At 41.6% G+C, this 22,001-nt stretch overlaps 1 protein-coding gene, 1 non-coding gene and 1 pseudogene across 3 annotated transcripts in view; 2 read left to right on the forward strand and 1 right to left on the reverse strand.

Annotated features, from left to right (window-relative positions):
- DNAJB4 (DnaJ heat shock protein family (Hsp40) member B4) overlaps nucleotides 1-22,001 on the reverse strand; it is a 53,568-nt gene that overhangs the window by 13,200 nt on the left and 18,367 nt on the right. The gene's annotated exons all lie outside the window — the stretch shown is intronic.
- Nucleotides 10,118-11,538, forward strand: LOC132229464 (high mobility group protein 20A-like; annotated as a pseudogene).
- On the forward strand, nucleotides 12,486-12,592 carry LOC132232093 (U6 spliceosomal RNA). The gene has a single exon (XR_009452252.1). It is a non-coding gene; the product is annotated as a U6 spliceosomal RNA (small nuclear RNA).

Genomic DNA, 22,001 nt, shown 5'->3' on the forward strand with positions numbered 1-22,001 from the left:
CATTTCTGAGAAATGAATTATTTATTAACAAATGAAAAGAAATCAGGCTCTCCATACATAGAGAAGGATGATAAAAGGATTTTCATAGTTCTTCAAATATCTTAAACACATAAAAGAATAATAGTGGTAAAGTCAAAAGGCCAGAATTCACCTCAAATTGGAAATTTCAAGTTAATAAGGAAACAATTATAATTTTTAAGACTTCAAATAATAAAATAACCTAGCAGCTTTTGACAAAATGACCAGATACTTGTACGCTTATAGTTTTAAAAAATACTTTTATTGATTTTTAGAGACAGAGGAAGGGAGAGGGACAAAGGGAAAGAAACATCAATGTGAGAGAGCAGCATGAATCCCCCTACTGGAGACCCACAACCCAGGAATATGCCCTGACTGGGAATCAAACCAGCTACCTCTCGGTGCTCCAACCAACTGAGTCACACCGGCGAGGGCGAGTAATAGGCTTGTAAATAATTCTTTCAAATATTTGGGAACAGTTATTAAAAGGGGTTTTAAAATCCCTGTATATAACATACTTGGAAATTTGTCCTTAGAAAGTAATTCATAGGATAAAATGATTATATATACAAATATAATCATTGCAATTAGATGCAATAGGGTAATGGGTCAATATGATCATTTTTAAACTACATAATATTTTAGAGACATTTCACATTTACATTCACTTAGGGGTTGAAATTTCCTTACACAATCACTTTACATTAAATATTCATCATCCAAGTTTGCATGAGATAAATGTGGGTTTTTTTGAGGGGTGGGGGAGGCAAGCAATTATCATCCCTGTAAATAATTATCATAACAAAAATAGAATATATAAAGGGAACAGTAGTGGCAGCCTTTTGGGAAAATGGAGCAGAAAAAAAAATGTGAATAAAACTCATTTAACACATTGTTTGCGGGTAGTTTTTATCGCACACTAACAGGTGGCGTGGGCCATTTTTGCTAATTTTTTGCGCAAATGGCAACGTTCAGTAAAATTACGATAACTTTAGTTTACGTATTTATACGTTACCCGCATTCTACCACTAGTCTATAAAAAACGTATTAATACGTGTCCCGCGCTCTACTACACTGGTAGAACGTATAAATACGTAAAACGTGTAAACACGTTTCCCGCATACAATGTGTTAATTGTTTTCAAAATGAAAAGGAAAAAGGAAACCTAAAATAGAGTCTATTTGCAACATTATTTAGAAATCACATGAATCCCTGCTTATTTGATACTAGACGCCCAGTGCACAAAATTCATGCATGGGCGGGGTGTGTCCCTCAGCCCAGCCTGCACCCTCTCCAATCTGGGACTCCTCGAGGGATATCTGACTGCCCTCTCGGACAGTTGGACACCCCTCTCAAAATCCGGGACTGCTGGCTCCCAACTGCTCGCCTGCCTTCCTGCCTGATTGCCCCTAACAGCTTCTGCCTGCCAGCCTGATCTTCCCTTAACCACTCCCCTGCCAGCCTGATCGACGCCTAACTGCTCCCCCGCCAGCCCGATTGCCCCTAACTGCCCTCCCCTGCCGACCTGATTGCCCCCAACTGCCCTCTCCTGCAGGCCTGGTTGCCCCCAACTGTCCTCCCATGCTGGTCTGATCGCCCACAACTGCCCTCTCCTACTGGCCATCTTGTGGTGGCCATCTTTGACCACCAGGGGCGGCCATCTTGTGTGTCGGAGTGATGGTCAATGTGCATATTACCTCTTTATTATATAGGACTAGGGGCCCGGTGCACGAAATTCGTGCACTGGGTGTGTGTGGGGGGGGGAGTGTCCCTCAGCCCAGCCTGCCCCCTCTCACATACTGGGAACCCTCAGGCGTTGACCCCCATCACCCTCCAATCGCAGGATCGGCCCCTTGCCCAGGCCTGATGCCTCGGCCAGAGGCGTAGACCCCCATCACCCTCCGATCGCCTGATCGGCCCCTTGCCCAGGCCTGACGTCTCCGCCAGAGGTGTCAGGCTTGGACAGGGGACCCCCATCTCCCCCCGATCACTGGCTCTGGCCCCCGCCCAGGCCTGAGGCCTCTGGCCCAGGAATCATGCCTGGGCAGGGGACCCCCATCTCCCTCTGATCGCTTGCTCCACCCCCCGCCCAAGCCTGACGCCTCTGACCCAGGCTTCAGGCCTGGGCAAGGGGACCATCATATCCCCCCAATCCCCGGCTCAGACCCCCGCCCAGGCCTGATGCCTCGGCCAGAGGAGTTGACCCTCATCACCCTCCAATCACCAATCACCGGATCGGCCCCTTGACCAGGCCTAACACCTCTGGCTGAGGCGTCCAGCTCGGGCAGCGGGGACCCGCAGCTGCAGCGGCCCCACGATCGTGGGCTCCGCTTTAGGCCCAGGCAAGGGACCCCTAGCTCCTGGGACTGCCAGCTTCGACTGTGCCCAGCTCCCATCGCTGGCTCCACCCCTACTTCCTGCTATCACTGGCCAGGTTGGCAAAGGCGTCTGATTCTCTGATCATGGCTGGGGGGCAGGGCAAAGGCGGCCCCAGGGCTGCCTTTGCCCTGCGCCCCAGCTCTTAGCTCCCCCCTGGGTTTCCGATCACTGTCAGTGGCAGGGGGCTTCTTCCTGCTTTCCCTTTCGCCTCCCTGCATTGTGCCTACATATGCAAATTAGCCGCCATCTTGTTGGCAGTTAACTGCCAATCTTAGTTGGCAGTTAACTGCCAATCATAGTTGGCAGTTAACTGCCAATCATAGTTGGCAGTTAATTTGCATATAGCCCTGATTAGCCAATGAAAAGGGTATCGTCGTACGCCAATTACCATTTTTCTCTTTTATTAGATAGGATTACAGGTATGTGTTATGTGTGACAGAAAATTTGAGAACAAAATCTAGCTAGAGTTTATAACTTATTTTTTTCCTTAAATACCTTTAAGGCTCCTTTATAGCTATTTAAAGTATCTTTCATTGATTTTTTTAGAGAGGAAGGGAGAGGGAGAGAGAGAGAGAAACATCAATGTGGGAGTGAAACATTGATCGGATGCCTCCTGTACACGCCCTACCTGGGGATAGAGCCTGCAACCCAGGCATGTGCCCTTACCAGGAATCAAATTGTCAACCTTTCAGTGCACTGAATGACACCCAACCAACTGAGCCACAGCAGCCAGAGCTAGTCTGCTATATTTTCAACAAAGATGAAACTAGTGTTTGTATTTTTTTAAATATATATACTTTTTTATTTCAGAAAGGAAGGCAGAGGTAGAGAGAGACAGAAACATCTGTTTTTGAATGGCTGCCTCCTGCATGCCCCACACAGGGGATTGAGCCCAAAACCTGGGCATATGCCCTGACCAGGAATTGAACTGTGACCTCCTGTTTCATAGGTCGACACTCAAACACTGAGCCACATCAGCTGGGCCATGTTTGTATTTTTAAATTTTTACCTTACTACTCAAACACTGATGAGATTATTCCATGAAAACACAATTATTTCCTTTATTAAAAGAAAGTTACAAAGAATCAGATTCTTCTCAATATTTAGTTTATAAGGTCAAGTTCTCATGCTGAGAATAGGTCATCTGTGACTGAAGGCAAGTTACAATATATGTTAAAGAAATGATTTTTCAGCCCTAACCGGTTTGGCTCAGTGGATAGAGCGTCGGCCTGCAGACTGAAGGGTCCCAGGTTTGATTCCGGTCAAGGGCATGTACCTTGGTTGCAGGCACATCCCCAGTAGGAAGTGTGCAGGAGACAGCTGATCGATGTTTCTCTCTCATTGATGTTTCTAGCTTTCTATCCCTCTCCCTTCCTCTCTGTAAAAAAATCAATAAAATATTTTTTAAAAAAGAAATGATTTTCATTTTTTTCAACCAAATCAGAAATCTTAAGTTTGTTTATTACTTTGTTTACAAAAGTTAATAGCAACAAACTTTTTGTGCTTAATAATATATTTAGGGGGAAAGTGTCACTCTATTTAAGAGAGCCATGCATGGGCCAGGATTAAGTAAAAATTTAATGATATTCCTTATTTGGCTTAGTATGCTCTTTAATAAATATAGAAAAATTATTTTTATAAAACTATGAGATTTTTATTTTATAATCATAGTTCAAATACTAAATATAAAATAAGAAAAAAGTAAATATTAAATATGTTTAGATGAGAGCTAAAGATCATTTTAATCACAAAAAACTAAAAGTATATTACTAGTCATTCAACTAATGCTATCTTAACCTTCTACTTTGGCTTTATTCATATACAATAAAAATGTTTTCTTTCTCCAACTCACAAATCATTTCTCAGTTTATAATAAATTAGTATAGCGAAAGGCAACATGCCTTCTAGAGCTTCAGAAAAAAGATCACTATTAAAATTCAGATCATCATACTTAAATACTCAAAGACAAATGACTTCTAATATTTTACCTATGTTCCTATTGAAAACTTTTCTGTCGATAATTAATTCTTAAATGAGTAAATTTAGTCCTGAAATTTCTCAGTGATTGGTTTTTAAAAATTATGACTTCCATTCCCTGCTACTTCTTATCAAGAATGAGAAAACTGAGGTTCTTTTATTCCTTGTTAATAGTACTTTAGATATTGAATATAATCTCAAATATAAGTATGTAACAGTAGTTGTAAAACTTGCTAAGATGGCACCAGGGAATATTGATAGTGTCGTTAAAAGCACAGACTTCGGAGCCAGACAATCTGGGTTAGAATCCTGGCAATACCACTTACTAGCTGTGTGGCCTTGGATTTCACTTCTCTGTGCTTCAGGTTCCTTATCTCTCAAATGAAATTAATATTAATACTAACTTCATAGGGTTGTTGTGAGAATTAAATGAGAGAAATGTATGATGCACTTACATGTGACTGGCACATAGTGAGGACTATGGAAGTGTTATCAACTGTGATGACAATGATTTCATCATATGAAACAAAAATTTTAGAAAAAATATTACTATACAATATGTATAGCAAAATATCCTTTTTTAAAAAATATTTTTTATTGATTTTTTACAGAGAGGAAGGGAGAGGGATAGAGAGTTAGAAACATCGATCAGCTGCCTCCTGCACACTCCCTACTGGGTATGTGCCCACAACCAAGGTACATACCCTTGACCGGAATCAAACCTGGGACCCTTGAGTCCACAGGCCAACAACGCTCTATCCACTGAGCCAAACCAGTTAGGGCACAAAATATCCTTTTACACGCATACACATACACACACAAAAAAAACCCTGTCCAACTAAGAATTAATGGCTCTTTCCAAATATTCCAGTTAATATTTGCTACTTACCCATCTTGACTCTATTCAAATTTCATCATTAAAACTTCACATAGGTAGTATTCACTGTATTGAAAATATATTCATTTGTATTTCAAGTGCATTTATTGTATTTAAAGTGCTTTGTGTTTCAAATACAGTAATCAAAACAGTGTGGTATTGGTGAAAGAATAGGCAAATAGATCAATGGAAGAGAATAGGGAATCCAAAAATAGACCCATAATTACCAGTATAGTCAACTGATCTTTGACAAAGGAGCAAAGGCTAAATAGCACTGGAACAACTGGACATCCACTTGCAAAGAAATAAATCTAGACACAGACTTTAAATTATACCCTTCACAGAAATTAACTCAAAATGGATCTACAGACCTAAAAATAAAATGCAAAGTTATAAAACTTCTAGAACATAGGAAAAATCTAAGTGACCTTGGGTTTAGCAATGACTTTTTTCGTGTATTAATCTTCACCCAAGGATATTTTTTCCATTGATTTTTTTTTTTTTAGAGAGAGCGTGTAAAGAAGGGAGGGAGTGAGTAGGAGGAGGAGAAAGAGAGAGAGAGAAACATCTATGTGAGACACATTGATTGGTTGTCTCCCACATGTGTCCTGACAGGTGCCAGGGATCAAACCTGTAACCCAGGTACATATGTGCCCTTGACTGGTAATCAAACCTGCGACCATTTGGTGCACAACCCAATGCTCTAACCATTGAGAACACCAGCCAGGGCTGCAATGACTTTTTTTTAATCTTCACCCAAGGATATGTTTGTTGATGTTTATTAATTTTAGAGAGAGGAAGGGAGAGACAGAGAGAGAAAGACATCCATGTGAGAAAACATCTATCGGATGCCTCCCCTACGGGCACAGACCAGGGATTGAACCCACAACTTTTGGTGTATAGGTTGATGCTCCAACCAACTGAGCCACTCAGCCAGGGGTGACAATTACTTTTTAAATATAATACCAAAGGCATACTTCATGAAAGAACTGATAAACTGGACTTCATTAAAATTAAAATTTTCTGCTGAGAAAGACACTGTCAATAGAATGAAAAAACAAGCCACAGATGGAGAAAATAATTCAGAAGTCATCCAATAAAAAACTGTTATCCAAAATATATAAAGAACTCTTAGAACTCAACCATTAGAAAACAAGTCAATTAAAACATGGGCCAAATATCTTAACAGACATCTCACCAAAGAAGATATACAGATGGCAAATAAGTATATAAAATGACTCTCCAGCCCAGCTCGGTGTCTCAGTAGTTGAGCATAGACCTATGAGCCAGGAGGTCACAGTTCAATTCCTGGTCAGGGCATATGCCTAGGTTGTGGGCTTGATCCCTGTGTGGGGCGTGTAGGAGGCAGTCGATCAATGATTCTCTCTTATCATTGGTGTTTCTCTCTCTCTCTCCCTTTCCCTTCCTCTCTGAAATCAATAAAAATATATTTTTAAAATAATAAAATAAAAGATTCTCCATGTCATGTCATCAGGAAGATGAATATTAAAATGAGATATCCCTACACACCTATTAAAATGGCGAAAATCTAGAACATTGGTAATACCAAATGCTGGCATAGGAATAGGAATAGGATTTCTCATTCATTTCTGGTGGGAATGCAAAATGGTATAGCCACTTTGGAAGACAGTTTGGTGTTTTCTTACAAAAACAAACATAGACCACCCTCGCTGGTTTGGCTCAGTGGATAGAGCACTGGCCCTCGGACTGAAGGGTCTCAGGTTCGATTCCGGTCAAAGGCACATATCTTAGTTGCAGGCTCCATCCTGGTCAAGGTGGGTACAGGAGGCAACCAATTGATGTCTCTCTCACATCAATGTTTCTCTCTTTCTGTTTCTTCCCTCCCTTCCAATCTCTCTAAAAATCAATGGGAAAATGTCCTCAGGTGAAGATTAACAAAAAAAATTTAAATTAAAAAACAAACATAGACTTATCATACTATCCAACAATGACACTCCTTGTTACTTATCAAAGGAGTTGAAAACTTACGTCCACACAAAAACCTGCATATGAATGTTTATAACAGCTTTATTCATAATTGCCAAAACTTGGAAGCAATCAAGATGTCCTTCAGTAGGTGAACAGATAAACTGTAGTACATCCAGACAATGGAATATTGTTCAGCACTAAAAAGAACAAGTTTTCAAGCCATGAAAAGACATGGAAGAAATCTAAATGCATATTGCTAAATAAGTGAAAGAAGCCAGTCTAAAAAATATACATTCTGGAAAAGGTGAAACCATGGAGACAGTAAAAATATCAGTGGTTGCCAGCGGTGAGTGGGCAGAGAATAAATAGGTGGGGAACAGAGGGATTTTTAGGGCAAACTACTCTACCTAATACTGAAATGGTGGGCTCATGTCATTTTACATTTGCCCAAATCCATAGAATGTTCAACACCAAGTATAAATCCTAATGTAAATTATGAACTCTGAGTGATGATGTATCAATGTAAGTTCATCAATTGTAAACAAATGTTCTATCTAGTGGGAGGTGTTGGTAAGGGGGGGAAGGGGCTAACCATGTGTGGAGGCAGGAGGTACATGGGGAATCTCTAAATCTTCCACTCAATTTGCAGTGAACTGGAAACTGCTCTAAAAAAATTAATCTACTTAAAAATTAAATTTTTAAAAATAAATGGAAAAAGGCTTCTGGTCTTGATGATGAGTAGGTAAACACTTTACTCACCTCCTCCCATGACCACATCAAAATTCCAACTAAACTGCAGGATAACCATCATTGAGAACTGTTTGAAGTCTAGCCTGAAGTCCCTATCACAAGGGATATACTGAAGAAACCACATTAAGACTGGTAGGAAGGGGCGAAGACTCAGAATGGGCTGGTGTGGTGGTTAAAAACCACAGGGATATCTCAGCTGCAGAGGTCCTCCCTGAGGAATGAGATATCCTGGCAGCACCCCAGGCTCCCCAGCTCAGGGCTCCAGGGCCAGGAAGAGAAGTCCCCATAACTTTTGGCTGTGAAAACCAGATTGTGACTAAGTGACATGGAGGACCTCACCAGATCACCACGTCCAATCACTCCACAAACAACATATTTAAAGGGCAGATGTGGCAGGCATCAGAGCCCTGCTAAAGTGACGCCTGCTCCATAGGATCAGTCCCTGCACAACAGTTCCTCCACTGTAGTCACGGCCAGTCCTCAGAACCAATCAGCCTGAGAATCAATACCTCACACTGACGTGCTAACAGCATTCAAGACTCAACTACAGCCCTAACCAGTTTGGCTCAGTGGATAGAGCGTCAGCCTGTGGACTGAAGGGTCCCAGGTTCGATTCCAGTGAAGGGCATGTACCTTGGTTGCCAGCACATACCCAGTAGGAGTTGTGCAGGAGGCAGCTGATCGATGTTTCTAACTCTCTATCCCTCTCCCTTCTTCTCTGTAAAAAAAAAATCAATAATAAAATATATTTTAAAAAAAAGACTCAACTACAACAAGAGGGGGCAGGCACAAGCAACACGGAGGCACACCTGGAGCACCTGCTTAGGTGACAGGGAGAAAGCTCCACTGGGCCCCACAGGACACCCAACACATTAAGGCCACTCTACCAAGACTGAGACAGTAGCAAGTAGCTCTACCTAGTACGTAGAAACAAACACAGGGAGTCCCAGATGAAAACAAATCAAAACAAAAAAACAGAAGAAAACTTCAAAAAAGGAACTAAACAAAAAGGAGAAAAGCAATCTACCAGATGCAGTGTTCAAAATACTGGTTATAAGGATGCTCAATGATCTTGAAAGATTGATAGAACTTAGAAAGAAAGAGAGCAAGGCTATGGGGTTTGGGGGATCTGCAATTTGGACCAAGAACACAAAGTCCAAAGGCAAAAAAGTATAAAATCTATTTGATACAGCAAAAAGATTGGTCAGATTAAAGCACAGAACTTAGATAGGCTCTCCTTAGAAAGCTGACCAAAAAAAAAAAAAGTTATGGTCAGATTGTTGGAAGTTTTGAATGTCATTTTTTTTACTTAATGACTGCTCTTTCATGTTTTTCCAAAAGGGCTAATTCATTAGGTCTTTGAAATGAATTTTAAAAGCTAGCTTCATTTCTTAAATACCAATTTATTTTGAAGCTAATGAAATTACTTTTTGGTTCTTAGTAAAGGGTTCTTAACAATGTTTCATCAATATTTGTAAACTTTCAAGAGCACCAATAAAAGATGTCAAACTAACTAACCTAAAAAGACTGATAGGAAGAAGAGCTTTATCAGTTTTAATTATCTTTGCACTAATTGTCTATAACATCTAAATTTTCCAGTACTTTATCACTACAGTTATATTAATAATGCCCAGTGTTCAAGATTTGATATTGTCATTGCTTGATTTTATACTCTCCTGCACAAAGCACTGTAATGAAATATGCACATTTAATTTTATTGGCTTAACAGTCTTTACAAAAAAGATTTAAAATGAAATTTAAAAAAATGTAAAAGTACATGCCTTTTAAAAAATTAAAATTGCTTTAATACATTTATAAAAATTATTGGAGTTACTGGAAATATCCAGGTATCAGAAATATTTTATTTTTAAAAAATATGTTTTTACTTATTTCAGAGAGAGGAAGGAAGAGGGAGAGATAGAAACATCATCATTGCTCGGCTGCCTCTTGCCCGCCCCCTACTGGGGATCGACCGGGCAACTAGGGCATGTGCCCTAACCCGGAATCCAACTGTGACCTCTTGGTTCATGGGTCCACGCTCAACCACTGAGCCACACCGGAACTGGCAATATTTTATGTTTAAAAAAAAATCATCTCCTTTTTGGGAGTGTTGAATTCGTGTATTCTGTGGTGATATTAAAATGTATCCCGATATTTCATTTTTCTCCTCACCGAAACAACTTTGTGTTATTGTGTTAATAGACGTTGCCTATAGGAAGGTGTTTATGACGATAAGGTAAACGGGAAGAAAGGACATAATAATAAAGTGCTGCGGAGGAATTTTTCTCAAGCTGTGAGATGCCAGAGAGGAGTGACAGTGATTCAGAGAGGCTCAGAGAACTGTCCTCTGTGCAGGGGACTTTCTTTAGCTCCAGGCCCCTGACTAACCCTATTGGCAGAGAGATGGAAACTTGGATGACTAGTTCCACCCTGTCTCCCCTTTATGCAGAGGAGGATGGCTCCAAGGAGAGTAGTGATCTGGCTACAACACGGCTAACCCACCCAGAGATTCCATATGGTAGTGGAGCCACATCATCTACCAACAATCCAGAATTTGTGGAGGATCTCTCCCAAGGTCAATTGCTTCAGAATGAGCCTTCAGACACTGCAGAAAGCAGTGAACAGAGCAAAGATGTAAACGAGAAGGGTGGTCCAAAGGAAGAAAGAGGAAGACACCTCTTTGAGATAGCAATACACCCAAATCCCCCCTTACAGGATATGTTCCGGTCATGAATAAGCGTTGAGAACAGCTTTGATCAAAGAGACCAGAAGTCCCATTTCCAGAAATCACAAGAATGTTAGGCAATGAATGCTAAGAAAAACAGCGCTACTTTGATGAAGCCAATAGAGATAAGGAGCGTTACATGAAGGAACTGGAGCAGTATCAGAAGACTGAGGCCTACAAGGTTTTCAGTAGGAAAACCAAGACCAGAAAGGCAAATCTCAAAGACAAAATGCAGCCAGACAGGCCACTCATGATCATGAAAAACAAACAGAAGAAACGGTCTGTTTTTGACATCCCTATATTTACAGAGGAATTCCTGAGCCACAGCAAAGCTCGGGAGGCAGAGTTTCACAAATGCAACATGGAGCTTGAAGAAGGAATGGAGCCCTGCAGAAGCAGTTGGAGAGCGTGTGCACAGCAGTGGAGAAGCTGGAAGTGAATGTGATCCAGGAGCGAAGCTGCCAACACTGTCTTACAACAGCACCTGGACATCCTGCAGCAGGTGTTAACCAGCAGCTTTGCCAGCATGCCCTTATCTGGAAGTGGAGAGGCACCTACACTGGACACCGATGACTCATATATGAACAGACTGAACAGTATTATTTTAGCTAATCCCCAAGACAATGAAAACTTCATTGCTACGGTTGGGGAAGTCGTAAACAGACTTGATCGTTAAGGAATGGTGAGTGCTCACTGATATCACACTTCAAAAATAAGATGGCCTTGGATTTTATCAATACTACTAAAATCTTGGAATTACAGTGAATAAATAAAAGAACTGGAGACTTGAAACAAATAAAAAATAAAATGTATTCTAATAAAGTAGCACTGTAACAACCTGCCCTTCTTCTTTACCCTCTTTTACAAGAAGTCACTAGAAAGCTTACCAGAATGTTAGTGAATGTACAGTGAACTAATCTCATACTTTCCTAGCATTTTGGAATTGGTTAAAATAAAGCATTCGCTACAGTACTTTTCCATATTTAATAAGAGCCAAAAGAAATTATAGAATTTCTAGGTCATTTTCTTTTATCATCTCCTTTTTTAAAGTATTTTTTTTATTTTAGACAGAGATGAAGAGAAACATCAGTGTGAGAGAGAAACATTGACTGGTTGCCACCCAACCAGGATTGAACCCAAAACCTGATATTTGCCCTGACCAGGAATCGAATGGTGACCTTTTTGGTGCATAGGATGACACTCAATCAACTGAGCCCCACACCAGCCAGGGCCTAGGTCATTTTAAATGGATCTTGTAAATTGATATTTGATTATACACTTTATGTTGAAAGATCACAAAATGTAGAGCAGTGTTGTCCAACAGAAATATAAAGCTGCAAATGCAAAACATATATATAACTTAAACATTTCTAGAATCCACATTTTAATAAAAGTAAAAAGAAATGTGAAATTAATTTTAATAATGTATTTTATTTAACCCAGGATATTATCATTGCAACATGTAATCAATAAAAAAATTATCAGGAAGCTATTTTATATTCTTGTTTTTATACTAAGTCTTCAGAAGCCAGTGTGATTTTTACACTTCACATTATATCTCAATTCAGAGAGCCACATGTCAGGTACTTAACAGCTTCATGTAGCTAGTGGCTACTGTATTAGCCAGTACAGATAGATGAAGAGGTTCCTTCTCATCATTAGTGCTGAAATTCAATTTTTCAGAAACTTCAACCTATGAACTAAAGTATATCACACATATCTGTCTCTCACATGCACATTTAGGGGGGAAAAATCCTAACAGATGAACTCTAAAGAAACATTTATTTTTACTTATAAAATAGTATTACAGTACTCACTTCAGCCATCCATTTACTATAATTGGAGTGACATGGAGAAGATTAGCATGGCCCCAGCCCAAAGATGACATGCAAATTAGTGAAGCATTCCATATTTTAAAAGAGATAAATATATGAGGTGGTGAATGTGTTATTTAACTAGAGGGGTGGAATCCTTTCACAGTATATACATATATCAAATTATCACAATGTACACTTTAAATATCTTATAATTTTTAAATTAAATTCATTGGGGTGACATTGGTCAATAAATTATATAGGTTTCCAGTGTACAATTGTATGATACTTCATCTGTATCTTGTAATTTTACAACTCAATATCTATATATATAAAAGGCTAATATGCGCCGAAACCAGTTTGGCTCAGTGGATGGAGCGTCGGCCTGCGGACTGAAGGGTCCCAGGTTCGATTCCAGTCAAGGGCATGTACCTGGGTTGCGGGCGCATCCCCAGTGGGAGATGTGCAGGAGGCAACTGATTGATGTTTCTCTCTCATCGATGTTTCCAACTCTCTATCTCTCTCCCTTCCTCTCTGTAAAAAATCAATAAAATATATTAAAAAAAAAAAGGCTAATATGCAAAGTGTCCCCTCGGGAGTTCGACAGGGAGTTCGATCACTCGCTATGACGTGTGCTGACCACCAGGGAGCAGTGTGGAATGAAGGAAGGCCCCAGCAGCGGCCGGCAGCCGGGAAAGAAAGGCCAGCAGCTGGAAGGCCCTGATTGGCCCTGATCGCCATCCAGGCCCAAGGATCCTATCCATGCACAAATTCATGCACTAGGCCTCTAGTATCTCAATAAAGTTGAAAAATAAAGTAAAATAGTATTCCACTTTTCGTCTACAAGAAAAAGATACTCAAACTAAGATGGCGGCATAGATAAACAACAGGAAATTGCCACCTCCCACAACAATTGAAAAATACTGCAAAGGACAGAGCGGACATCATCCAGAACAACAGGAAGGCTGGCTGAGTGTAAATTCTACAACTAGAAGGAAAGAAAAGCACGCTGAGAGCCAGAGGAGCTGTGGAGGTGAAGTGCAGAGGTACGGCGGCTCGTGTGCGCGGAAAGGGGGTGGCACCTGAGGGCGGCTGTCTTTTTGAATCACAAGCTCCCGACTGCTCTGAACTCCGGTTCCGGGAAGTCTCTGGGGACCCAGGACTCATACGGGGAGAAGCTAGACTGTCGGGCAGCGGGCGAACTTGAGAGCGGCTTTCCCTCAGAGGTGCTTGCAGTAATTATCGGGTCACTGAGACGCAGGACTCCTTAGGGCTGGGCGGAGAATCAGCCATAGCAGCTTGCTCCGCCCTTTGATTCCCTGAGACCCCGCCCCACCCAGGCTGCGGCGGAGGCTTTTGCATGTGAATGTACCAGCCCTTTGCAAACTGATAATTACCTAACTGCAGCCCCAGGCAGATCCGGAACTGCCAAGAGAAGGCCCAAGGCCCCGCAGCAGCTTGCATTGCTTCACAGCTGAGCTTCTTCATGGCTCCTGCTGTGTGGCCTCAGGCAGAGGCTGAATTAGCACCTCCTTAGATCCAGGAGCCACTGCACCCAGTGGTCAGAGGGGGACCATCCAGATTGCAACTCCTCAGATCCATAAGGGACACACTCAGGGAGCAGACTCAGTGAGCACCAAAGCCCCACTGAAGCAAGTCTTGCCCCAGAAGGGTGTCTTCAGCACAGAAGTTCTCCCACTTCAGACACAGCTGATTCTCACAGCCAATTGGCCTGGAGGTCAATTCCTCCCAGTGATCCTACAACAATCAAGGCACCAAGAGTGCACCAAGAGTGTCCACCTCAGGTAACTGGGGAGGCTGAGCCACTGGGCCCTACAGGACACCTGGGGCGCAGGGCCACTCTATCAACACAGGGAAGCAGCCAAAATGCGGAGACAAAGAAACAGGTCATAAATGGCAGAAATGGAGGAAAGCAAACGAATGGATATAGAGTTCAAGGCCACGTTTATAAGGTTTTTCAAGAATTTTATGGAAACCGCCGATAAATTTAATGAATCCCTCAAGGAGTATAGTGAGACCATGGAGGACATGAAAAAGGACCAACTAGAAATTAAGCATACACTGACTGAAATAAAGAATAATTTACAGAGATCCAACAGCAGACAAGAGGATCCCAAGAATCAAGTCAAAGATTTGAAATACAAAGAAACAAAAAATACCCAACCGAAAAAGAAAAAAGAAAAGAGATTCCAAAAATATGAAGACAGTATAAGGAACCTCTGGGACAACTTCAAGCGTACCAACATCAGAATTATAGGGGTACCAGAAGGAGAGAGAGGGCAAGATATTGAAAACCTTTTTGAAGAAATAATGACAGAAAACTTCCCCTACCTGGTGAAAGAAATGGACTTACAAGTCCAGGAAGCGCAGAGAACCCCAAACAAAAGGAATCCAAAGAGGACCACACCAAGACACATCATAATTAAAATGCCAAGAGCAAAAGATAAAGAGAGAATCTTAAAAGCAGCAAGAGAAAGACAGTCAGTTACCTACAAGGGAGTACCCATACGACTGTCAGCTGATTTCTCAACAGAAACCATGCAGGCCAGAAGAGAGTGGCAAGAAATATTCAAAATGATGAATAGCAAGAACCTGCAACCAAGATTACTTTATCAAGCAAAGCTATCATTCAGAATAGAAGGTCAGATAAAGAGCTTCACGGATAAGAAAAAGCTAAAGGAGTTCATCACCACCAAACCAGCATTATATGAAATGCTGAAAGGTATTCTTTAAGAAGAGGAAGAAGAAAAAGGAACTCTTACCATTTGCCACAGCATGGATGGAACTGGAGAGTGGATGAATACCACAGGATCTCACTCATTTGTGGAATATAATGAACAACATAAACTGATGAACAAGGGCTGATCCAGAGACGGAGAGGCATTGATTGGACTGTCGGGCCTTGGAGGGAAGGTAGGGGAGGGTAGGGGTAAGGGGGAAAGATCAACCAAAGGACTTATATGCAAGCATATAGGCCTAACCAATGGACACGGACAACGGGGGGGTGAGGGCATGAGCGGGGGGGGGGGGCAGGTAGAGGGTAACGTGGGGACAAGGTCACATATGTAATATCTTAATCATAAAAAATATCCTATCTAATAAAAGAGAAAAATGGTAATTGGCGTACGACGATACCCTTTTCATTGGCTAATCAGGGCTATATGCAAATTAACTGCCAACTATGATTGGCAGTTAAGTGCCAACTATGATTGACAGTTAACTGCCAACAAGATGGCGGTTAATTTGCATATGTAGGCACAATGCAGGGAGGCGAAAGGGAAAGCAGGAAGAAGCCCCTGCCACTGACAGTGATCGGAAACCCAGGGGGGAGCTAAGAGCTGGGGGGCAGGGCAAAGGCGGCCCTGGGGCCGCCTTTGCCCTGCCCCCCAGCCATGATCGGAGAATCAGGCGCCTTTTCTGCCCTGGCCAGTGATAGCAGGAAGTAGGGGTGGAGCCAGCGATGGGAGCTGGACACGGTCGAAGCTGGCAGTCCCGGGAGCTAGGGGTCCCTTGCCTGGGCCTAAAGCGTAGCCCACGATCGCGGGGCCGCTGCAGCTGCGGGTCCCCGCTGCCCGGGCCGGACGCCTCAGCCAGAGGCCTCAGGCCTGGTCAAGGGGCCGATCCGGTGATTGGTGATCGGAGGGTGATGAGGGTCAACTCCTCTGGCCGAGGCATCAGGCCTGGGCGGGGGGCTGAGCCAGGGATTGGGGGGATATGATGGTCCCCTTGCCCAGGCCTGAAGCCTGGGTCAGAGGCGTCAGGCTTGGGGGGGGGGGGTGGAGCAAGCGATCAGAGGGAGATGGGGGTCCCCTGCCCAGGCATGATTCCTGGGCCAGAGGCCTCAGGCCTGGGCGGGGGCCAGAGCCAGTGATCAGGGGGAGATGGGGGCCCCCTGTCCAAGCCTGACACCTCTGGCGGAGGCGTCAGGCCTGGGCAAGGGGCCGATCAGGCGATCGGAGGGTGATGGGGGTCAACGCCTGAGGGCTCCCAGTATGTGAGAGGGGGCAGGCTGGGCTGAGGGACACTCCCCTCCCCACACACACCCAGTGCACGAATTTCGTGCACCGGGCCCCTAGTATATATATATAAAAAAAGAAAAAGATACTTGTGAGGAATTTTTGAAATAATATTTTACATTTTTTTTTAATATTTTACATTTAGAGGGAAATTGTGCGACTGGTTCTTACACGAACTCACTGCATACATAGTTTCACAATATTAAAAGTAAAAAACACAAACACACACTAGGAAATTAGAAATTTATGTAATTTTCACTTTGTTCTTTTCTAAAGTTTCTCCTCTCACAAGCAGCCATGAGAATCACTTGGAAAACTTAATTGGCTGACCAGAGAAAGGGATTAGCATTAGTCTGTGGCCAAAGTGAAACCAACAGCCCCTCATAGTAAGACAAATAGTAACAGAAAAAAAAAATGTCTGTATTACAGAGGTGAGCAGGAAAGGAGAGGAATAGGCTGCTTTTTCACAGAACTGTTAGGCTCTTAGCCAATCAATAAACTAATTATTGAACAAGTTTGTTTAGCTCTCCAACTATTTATAACTCTAAAATTAGGAGACCTAATTCCAAATACAATGAGCACCAACTACTGTACTTGATTAAAGAAGGACATTTATAAGTAAGAGAAAAATAGTATTTCTACAATAATTCAATTTTAAATGGATGGGTTTCAATTGTTTGAGTTTTTAATATTTTAAAATATAGCCTTTTTATTAATCTAGATTAAATCAGCAAGTCAAGGCAACAGTTATTGAGATCCTACTATGTTATGTGCCCTGAAGAATACATCAGTATAAGGCATGATCCCTGCCCTTAGGAGTTAATAATATCTATAATAATAAAAGCATAGTATGATAATTAGACTGGACGTCCTTCCAGAAGTCCTTCCTTCTGGACAAAGCCGCAGTGGGTGGGGGCAGAGGCACAGGCGGGTGGGGGCCGTGGCGGCAGCAGGAGAGGGCTGTGGCAGAGGTGGCAACGGCAGGCAGGGGCCAGGGCCAAGACCCTTGCATGAATTTCATGCATTGGGCCTCTAGTAAATAGATAAAATAATAACTACTGTCTATTGCTGCTTTTGCCATATAGTGGCGGAGTTGGATAGTTGTAGCAAAGACTGTATGGCCCACAAAACCTAACAATTTACTGTCTGGCCCTTAACAGAAAATGTTTGCCAACCCCTGCTTTTTAAAAATTATTCTTGACTGGAGTAAGAGGGCAGACTAAAAAACACTAAACACAATAAAATTTTATTATATCTAGCAAGCTTTTAAAAAACTATAATTTTTTACTATAAACACTCAGCTTTCACTATAAAACATTAGCCTGGCTGATGGTAAAGTAAAACTTGCAGACTAATTCTCAACCTGACTGTGTCTACTAAGGAAAACATGTTAGAATCTTTAGGGTAGTGAAGTAAGATGTTTATCAAAGGGGAGGGGGCATGTGTTTTAAAAGGTTGAGGAAGACTTTAATAATCATACCTCTATATTGTCCAGCTTGACTCACCACTCCTGGCCATAAATGACTTTGGCTGTTTCCCAAAATCAAATGTACCCTGAAAGTACTCGATTCTCATTATTTGCCATAGTTATGTTCCATAAAGTTGCTGTGGATGCTGAATTAGTGAATACTGAATCATTTTCCCTAAGGGAAATGCAGAGTTAAGTCAACTCATCAATAGATAACCTTGTCTTATGTGTGTTTATGCTTAACGGTACCTTAGTAGTTACTATAACATTGAACTCAAGACCAACAGCACTATAACTCATGCCTGAATAAAGCTTACTTAAAACATGTATTCTCTCCATAAGGCACATCACAGGCTTCCTATGCTTAGGAACGCAATTTAGACAGCATTTCAGCACTACACCAAAACATTTCTTTAAACAGTGAAATCACCAAGAGCACAAAAATGCAAAAAAATGTAAAAGTATACTTAATAGTCTACAAAAACTTGTTTACAATATGATAACTGAAATAATAAAGCTAAGCAAGCACTGCCTTGTTGGACCCAGCTAGGAACATAGGACTCAAATTTATTTTGTCCATGCTCATGTCTGAAAAAAAAAAAAACAAAACATGCAAAGCACCCCAACTGCTTGATTTCAGAGTTACAATTAGATTTTGGGGTTAGTGGACAAATTTGGAAGTACAGAATTGGTAAATAATGAAGGATCAACTGTATAATGATGTACTACTATGGATAACCTAAATCAATTATGATGCTTAAAAATTATTTTTTTTTCTTCCAAACATATTCTATTGATTTTTTACAGAGAGGAAGGGAGAGAGATAGAGTCAGAAACATCAATGAGAGAGAAACATCGATCAGCCGCCTCCTGCACATCTCCCACCGGGGATATGCCCACAACCCAGGCACATGCCCTTGACCGGAATCGAACCTGGGACCCCTCAGTCCGCAGGCCGATGCTCTATCCACTGAGCCAAACTGGTTTCGGCCTTAAAAATTATTTTTAAGCAAGAGCAAATTAATAAGTACACAGGCACCCAAAGTAATATCTTTAAAATAATATTTCTTTAGTACATATAAAGTGAATGGTGTGTGTGTATAACTTTCTTCCCTACTACTGCTTTGAGACTCAGCCTCTAGTTGGCCAAATCTTACTCCCAGCTTGAGTTAGGTTCCCCTGACCTTGAGTTCCCATATTTTTCCCGGTGTCTCTATTCTGTCACAACTACATAACTATCTGTTTGCTTATGCCTTGCACACTGAGAGATTGTAACCTCCCTGAGAGATCCTGTTTTTGGTTTTCTCTAAATCTTATTTTCTAGTACAAGGCCTTATCTATAATATATTGCTTTTCAGTTAACTTTTAATGCGTGAAAATAATTCACTGACATGAGTAATTATGAGGACCTAACTAAAATGACTATGAAATAAAAAGACAAATGGCTAAAGTTATCAAGAGATAGAATATGTACAATTTGCCAACTAAATGTATGTGGAAATTTGGAAAAGTTTTAGATTGCCCTGGTTTCCAGATTGAATAAAGATGTGCACAGTTTGCCCTAGCTGGTTTGGCTCAGTGGCTAGATCAGGGGACCTCAAGCTACGGCCCGCGGGCCACATGCAAATACAAATATTGTATTTGTTCCCGTTTTGTTTTATTATTTCAAAATAAGATATGTGCAGTGTGCATAGGAATTTGTTCATAGTTTTTTTTAAAACTATAGTCCGGCCCTCCAACGGTCTGAGGGACAGTAAACTGGCCCCCTGTTTAAAAAGTTTGAGGACCCCTGGGCTATATTGTGGGCCTGCGAACTGAAAAGTCCCAGGTTCAATTCCAGTCAAGGGCATGTGTCCAGGTTGTGGGCTCAATCCCCAATGGGGGATTTGCAGAAGGCAGCCGATCTGTGATTCTCTCTCATCGTGGATGTTTCTATCTCTCTCTCCCTCTTTCTTCCTCTCTGAAATCAATAAAAATATATTTTTTAAAAAAAGATGTGCACAGTTGAACTACTAATGAAAGTATCCTATATAATAAAAGGCTAATATGCAAATCAACCAAACGGCAGAATGACCGGTTGCTATGACGTGCACTGACCACCAGGGGGCAGACGCTCAATGCAGGAGCTACCCCCTGGTGATCAGTGTGCTCCCATAGGGGGAGCGCTGCTCAGCCAGAAGCCAGGCTTACAGCTAGCAAGCACAGCGGCAGTGGCGGGAGCCTCTCCCACCTCTGCAACAGCGCTAAGGATGCCTGACTGACGGCTTAGGCCCGCTCCCCATTGGAGCCATCAGTCAGACATCCCCCAAGGGCTCCCAGACTGCAAGAGGGTGCAGGCTGGGCTGAGGGAACACACGCCCCCCCGCCCCCCCCCCCCCCCGAGTGCACCAATTTCGCGCATTTGGCCTCTAGTAGAATATAAGAATACATTTGAAGAGAAAGGTAAGTTCTGTTAGAACAGGGGTGGGCAAACTTTTTGACTCGAGGGCCAAAATGGGTTCTTAAACTGGACCAGAGGGCCGGAACAAAAGCATGGATGGAGTGTTTGTGTGAACTAATATAAATTCAAAGTAAACATCATTATATAAAAGAGTACCGTCTTTTTTTTCCAATAGTTTTATTCATTTCAAACGGGCCGGATCCGGCCCGCGGGCCATAGTTTGCCCACGGCCGTGTTAGAACATGCCTATAATCCTATTAATCACCCCTTCATCTCTGCTACTTCCATACTTGGTAAAAATTCATTGCTTGAACTATATTCCTAATTACTATCTGTGTTGTAATAACTTGTTTCTCTAACTCCCCTATAATAATGTAAGATCAAACAGGGCAAGGTTTATTTAATTTCTGATTCCCAAAAACCTAGTACAACAATATTCAATTAAATTGAATGTGAATAAAGGTGTCTAGAAAAGAATTGGATATTCTAAACTGGGATTTAGGAAAAAAGTCTTAGCTGGAGATAAAGATTTAGAAAAGATTGTAACACAGGTAGTATTTTAAAGTGTAAAAGAGGGATAATTTTTGAAAGAGTCAAAGATGACGTGGGATGGATAATTTTTGAAAGAATCTAAGAGAACTTTCGGATGGTCAGCATTTAAGGGGCACATCAATCAAAAACTGATGATGAACCCAGCCTATGTAGCTCAGTGGTTGAGTGTCGACCCATGCAACAAGAGGTCACTGGTTCGATTCCCAGTCAGAGCACATGTCCAGGTGTAGGGCTTGATCCCCAGTGTGGGGGGCATGCAGAAAGCAGCTGATCAATGATTTCTCTCATCATTGATGTTTCTCTCTCTCTCACCCTCTCCCTTCCTTTTAAATATTTTTTTAAAAGAACCTTCATATGCCAAGACACCTTTCTAGGTACTGAGGATACAATATAAATAAAAAATCATTGCCTTGACATTCTAATGGGGAAGATAAAATTTTATTTTTTTAAATAATTAAAAACAATTTTAAAAATATTATATAGAATATTAGATGGTGGTAGGAGCTAAGGAAAGTAAAGATAGGAAATTAGAGAATTAAAATTTTAGATGGGGTGGCCAGAAATGGGTTTAAACGGTTGAGAAATGACATTTGCACCGTGACCTGAAAGAGGAAAGGAGGAAAGCTATGTATATAAGTGGGAGTAGAATATACCAGGTAGAGGTAAATATTAAAAAATGCTAGGCATCTTTGAGGTGCTGCTATGTCAGAATGATTAAATGGGAGTGGTGAAAAAATTAGAAGGCAGTCAGAAAAATAATACATGGCTAAATGGTGTGGACTCTTGTAAACTACTGAAGACAGACTTCTATACAGGAAAATAAGAAGCCACTGAAATTTTATGCAGGATGCCAAAATCACTGGCTTCTGTGTTAAGAATGGAGTGGGAAAGAATGATAAAGACTAAAGAGAATGCATTGCAATATTTCAGGTGGTTTGGACCATGATGTAGCCATTTTATTTATTTTAAAAGTCAAATCAATAGGACTTCCTGATGAATCAGATGTGGGATATG

The sequence above is a fragment of the Myotis daubentonii genome, chromosome 3 (assembly GCF_963259705.1).
Source record: "Myotis daubentonii chromosome 3, mMyoDau2.1, whole genome shotgun sequence".
In the NCBI taxonomy this organism is placed as follows: Eukaryota; Metazoa; Chordata; class Mammalia; order Chiroptera; family Vespertilionidae; genus Myotis; species Myotis daubentonii.